Source organism: Arvicola amphibius, chromosome 6, assembly GCF_903992535.2.
Source record: "Arvicola amphibius chromosome 6, mArvAmp1.2, whole genome shotgun sequence".
NCBI classification, from domain to species: Eukaryota; Metazoa; Chordata; class Mammalia; order Rodentia; family Cricetidae; genus Arvicola; species Arvicola amphibius.
This window is the reverse complement of record NC_052052.2, coordinates 136,313,452-136,318,939: the sequence shown is the minus strand read 5'-3', so window position 1 is coordinate 136,318,939 and position 5,488 is coordinate 136,313,452. Positions and strand designations below refer to the sequence as shown.

The 5,488-nt window shown below is 43.6% G+C and overlaps 1 pseudogene; it reads right to left on the bottom strand.

Moving 5' to 3' along the window:
- Positions 1–233: 233 nt before the first annotated feature.
- LOC121677235 lies at positions 234–731 on the bottom strand (annotated as a pseudogene).
- Between the last annotated feature and the right edge of the window lie 4,757 nt (positions 732–5,488).

Sequence of the window (5,488 nt, the reverse complement as noted above, 5' to 3'; positions counted from 1 at the left end):
GCTGCTTGGAAAAGGCGTGTCTCTAGGGTGGGTTTTTCAAAATCTCATGCCAGGCCCAGTCTAGCTCTCTGCCTGCCCTCCTGCCCAGCTGCTTCCACACCCCCAGCTATGATGATCATGGACTAACCCTCAGAAATTACAAGCAAGCCCCCAATTAAATGCTTTATTCTCTAACTCCTCTTGGTCATGGTGTCTCTTCACAGCAGCAGAACAGCACCGAAGACACTAGGTTATCAGGGAGTTCCAGAAATAATTAGATCTGCTACAAGTCTGATGCCCTGCCTGTGGAAATGGGGAGGGAGGCTCTGGCAGCCTGCCAGTTCCTCAGGCTGAAACCACAAGTTGATCTCCGTTTCTGTGCACTCCATGGATGGCTGCCATGAATGACGTTCCTGCAGACCTGGGTGCGAGTCTCCAGGGATGGTCCCAGGCTTGGAATCCACAGGCTTGCTCTCCTTAATTGTCACCCAGCCTGTCTGTACAACAGTTAGATCCTCCCAGACCATGGTACCCTCTGACCCTGGGTGTGTGTATTTCTCCAGATAGGTAGAGGACAGCAGGTCCTTCAGGTTGATACCCTGCTCCTTGAAATGGCCTCTCAAAGCCTGCATAAATTTCAGATCTCCAAGGTGGAACCCCTTCTGTCTAAAATACTTGATGATCTCTCTCCCAAGCCCCCACTGAACACCATACGGCTTGGTAACAATAAAGGTATACCCATTGATGGCCATGTTCCCCAACGGCTACTTGAGCTTAAACCTGTTTGGCTTTTTATATGGCATTATTTGCCCAAGCTTTATATGGAGGCTCGTAAAACTGACTCTCCTAACACGTGGACTGAGATGGACAGGTAATAGCCGTCACCGCCTCGGACACTCCCAACATCCATCCTGATCTTCACAGGGAAGAAACCCAGTCTTCCCCGCTTTCAGCAAGTCAGGCTATAGGCTCTGCTGTTTCCCAGCACTTCACACAGTGCCTGGCACACATTAAGGTGCTCGATAAATATTTGTTCAACGATGGAATTTTCTTGGGTAAGTCCTTGGGCGGAGAAAGAAAACATATAGGACGCCTCCTTCATCGTCCTCTACTCTCTTTGAGACGATAACGTTAGAACATGGATGAGCAAGTATGTTTCTGACACTTAAAATAAGTTACGGACTGTGATGGCAAATATTAGATCATTTGGTAAACACTACAAGAATGTCAGGGCTTTAATCCCATCACCCTCTTTCTATGAGGACATTAGGACAGGATGATAGAAGCTAATTTTAACAGTCGCTTCTACTACCTAAATGTGTACAAATCACACTTCTAAAAATGAGACTTTCCTACAGAAATAAAACTAAAATTTGCCAATACACCTCAGAGTAAAATGTTATTTAAGGACTAGTAAAACATTTATTTTCCCAGTGTCTGAATAGGACACTTGTTCTCCTAATTTTCCTTCACGTCCCTCACCAGGACTGAATCTCCTGGCATGGGAAGCAGATTCCTTCACATGCCCTCTGGATGCACAGTCACAGCTGCCTCCAATCCCACCTCCCCAGCACAGGCAGGAGGAAGAACCTCCTGGCAATGCCAGCAGGACATGGCTGCTGTTGCCAGGCACACTCTGCTCAACGAAGAATGGGCTCGGCCCATGCCCTTAGCTGAGAACTGAGGGGAAAGAAAAAGCTGTTTGTGTGTTCTGCTAGTAAAATGAAGATGTTATCACTCTCAAGTGTGTGTGTGTGTGTGTGTGTGTGTGTGTGTGTGTGTGTGTGTGTGTACTAGCCCGGGGCTAAACGTGTTACTGTAACTACTTTTATCCTGTGTCATTTTCTCTTACCTTTGAACAGAGGGGCTCAGAAAACAGCCTTTGCAAGGTCTTTGTATGGCAAACATATTTCCCTTAGCAAAATCCCAAGGTCTCAAAGGGCCACTTCCCAGAGAGGCTCCCACGCCCATCAGGTTGCTACAGGTCCCAGAAGGAGGAGGCTGGCAGAGTGGCCAAGGAACCAAGTTTTGAGTCTGAGCCAGGAAAATCACTGCCTCTCAACCCAGAGCTGAGGCAGGCTGGTGGACACACACCGTCTCAGAGCATCCCCAGGCACGCAGGTCACTATCAAACACTATAAAGAAGGCTTGGGTTTGGACTGATCAAAAGCCAATAAACACCTTCCATGAGTGTATGTATGGTCTACTGTAGATGGGAACACAGAGTGGTCAATACATCACAAAAGCTGCTACAGGAGACATTTATAGGAGAAGCAATGTCTAGGTGAACCCAAAGGAATCTGGGAAGGCTTCACTGGCTGAGAGAGGGAGATTTAAGACTTAGAGCATGGCTGAAGGCTGTTTCTTTTAAGAAGGACCATGTTAAGTGACTGGTGCTACATTTACTACTGAGAACCAAGCAGGCTTTCTCTATGCTTAAGGAAGCAGCTTTCAGTGTATTGGGGTAGGCTAGAACTGAACAAAATGAATAAATCTGTAAATAATAATTTTAGTGCTAAATACATGAGCTAGCCTTTAATCGGACTTTTCCCCAACATAGGAGGGGGTGGCATGAAAGGGAAAGGCACTGTGGAGGTGGAGGATTCTACAGGGAAGCAAACTAGGGTGAAGGGCAAAACCAGAAGTGTTACTATAGATGTTTAGATGGAGGTCCCTCTAAGATACCCAAAGAAGGTCCTATAGAGAACAGGAGAAACATTCCCTAGATTAGAAGCATTTGTGGGATAAATTAATTTCCTGAGTCCTGGTGTTGGAGGTCCATGATCAGAAACCCTCAGAAGGCTGAGGCAGAAGGATTTCAAGTCTTAGATCCCATCTCAAACCAAAAACAGGGTCAATGAGATGGCTCAGTGGGTAAACCACACAAACCTGGCAACCTGAGTTTGATCCCTAGAACTCATGTAAGGATAGAAGAAGGGAACCAAACTTTACAAAGTTATGTACTGATCTGCACACGTGCTACGTGACATGCACACCCATACAAATCTCTCTCTCTCTCTCTCTCTCTCTCTCTCTCTCTGTGTGTGTGTGTGTGTGTGTGTGTGTGTGTGTGTGTTAAGAAGGAAAGAAAAACCAATCTCATTTTTAAAAAACAAAATTCATCTACAGAAAGTGGTGCCATTATCCCCTTTGTCAGATATTTTCCTGTCATTTCAGCTACCTGTCATCAACCACAGTAGGACAGAATTAAATTGGAAGCTTCATAATTAGATAATTCCTGAGTTTTAAACTCTGTGTCATTCTTCACAGTGTGATGAACTCTTTCACCATCTATCCTATTTGGTTCAGCACAAGAACTGGGAGAAGATAATGCTATCATCTGTTCTGTATTGCCCTCCAATGTCTTCATCAAATGCCTAATACTTTGAAACAGGACTCTAAACCCAGTGTTCAATCCCCCGCTAGAATAAAACATATTTAAAATCTTGTAATAAGAACAGATTCCACAGGAGTAGGACTGAGCAAGCGACCTAGGCCAGAGCAGGCCTGAGACAGTGAACTCCACAGGAGCAGGACTGGGCCAGCAACCTGGGCCAGAGCAGGCCTGGGATGATGAACTCCACAGGAGCAGGTACAGGGAAGCAACACTTGAGCAAGTGGGCCAGAGCCAGAAACCTCTGTGGGTCGGGCATGAATCTGGGACCTTCAAGGGAGTAGACCTGAGCCAGGACCCATATGGGTCCAAGACTGAGTCTGGAACCTCTGAGGAACTAGGCCTGAGCCAGGACCTCTATGGGTCTGGGCATGAGTCTGGAACCTCCGAGTGAGGAGATCAGAGCCAAAGACTTTGTAAGACCAACCCTAAGCAATGGACTTCTGCGGGAGCTGATCCAGACCAGGGACATTTATAGAAACAGATCTGAGCAAGCAACCTAGGCCAGAGCAGGCCTGAGACAGTGAACTCCACAGAGCAGAGCAAACCCTGAGAGTGCTGAGCAACCTCCAGGAACATGGAGTGACAAGATAACTGGAACCATGGCACTGACTGCACCACAAGGAGAAACCGTCTGAGCCTTGGATCTACTGGCACCTGGAAGATTAATCACCAGGGTCACAGACAGACCCAACCACACCAATTAAAGGAAAAGATGAGTAGACAAGGTAAGAACACATACATGCAACACCACAAAGAGTAACACGACACCAGTAAAATCTAGTGACCCTACAACAGCAAGACTTGAACAACCAAACAGAGATGAAGCAGAAGAAAATGACCTAAAAAATAACTTCAGGATAATGTTTGAGACTCTTAAAGAGGAAATGAGAAATTCCCTCAAACAAATGGAGGAAAAGACAAACAAAAAATTGGAAGACACCAAAAAAATCCCTTAAAGAAAACCAAGAAAAAGCAATCAAACATATGAAAGAAACTACTCAAGACTTGAAAACTGAAATAGAGACAATAAAGAAAACACAAGTCAAGGGAATTATAGAAACAGAAATCATGAGAAAGTGATCAGAAACCACAAACACAAGCATAAACAGCAGAATACAGGAAATGGAAAAGAGAATCTCAAGCTCTGAAGATACAATAGAGAAAATAGACTCATCAGTCAAAGAAAACATTAAATCTAACAAAAAGTTAACACAAAATATCCAGGAAATATGGTATAGCATGAAAAGACCAAACCTAAGAATATAAGGTATAGAAGAAGGAGAAGAAGCTCAACTTAAAAGTACAGAAAATAGGGGGCTGGAGAGATGGCTCAGAGGTTAGGAGCACTGGCTGCTCTTCCAAAGGTCATGAGTTCAATTCCCAGCAACCACATGGCTCACGACCATCTGTAATGAGGTCTGGTGCCCTCTTCTGGCCTGCAGGCATACACACAGACAGAATATTGTATACACAATAAATAAATAAATATTTTTAAAAAGTACGGAAAATATATTTAATAAAATTATAGAAGAAAACTTTTTTAATCTAATGAAAGATATGCCTATAAAAATACAAGACTTACAGAACACCAAATAGACTGGATCAAAAAAAAGGTTCCTTGTCACATAATAATCAAAACGCTAAACATACAGAATAAAGAAAGAATATTAAGAGCTGCAAAGGAAAAAGGCCAAATAACATATAAAGGCAGACCTATCAGAATTATACCTGACTTCTCATTGGAGACAATAAAAGCCAGAAGGTTGTGGATAAGTATTATGTATATATTAAGAGACCAGGGATGCCAACCGACTATTATACCCAGAAAAACTTTCAATCACCATAAAAGGACAAAACAAGATATTCCATGACAAAACCAGATTTAACCAATACCTAGCCACAAACCCAGCCCTACACAAAGCACTAGAAGAAAAACTCCAAGCCAAGGAAGTTAGCTACATCAACAAAAACACAGACAATTGATGACCTCACAGCAGGAAATCCCAAAGAAGGGAAAAACACACAAATTAACATCACCACCAACAAAAACTAAATTAACAGGAGATAGCAATCACTGGTTATTAATATCCATTAATATAAATGGACTCAATT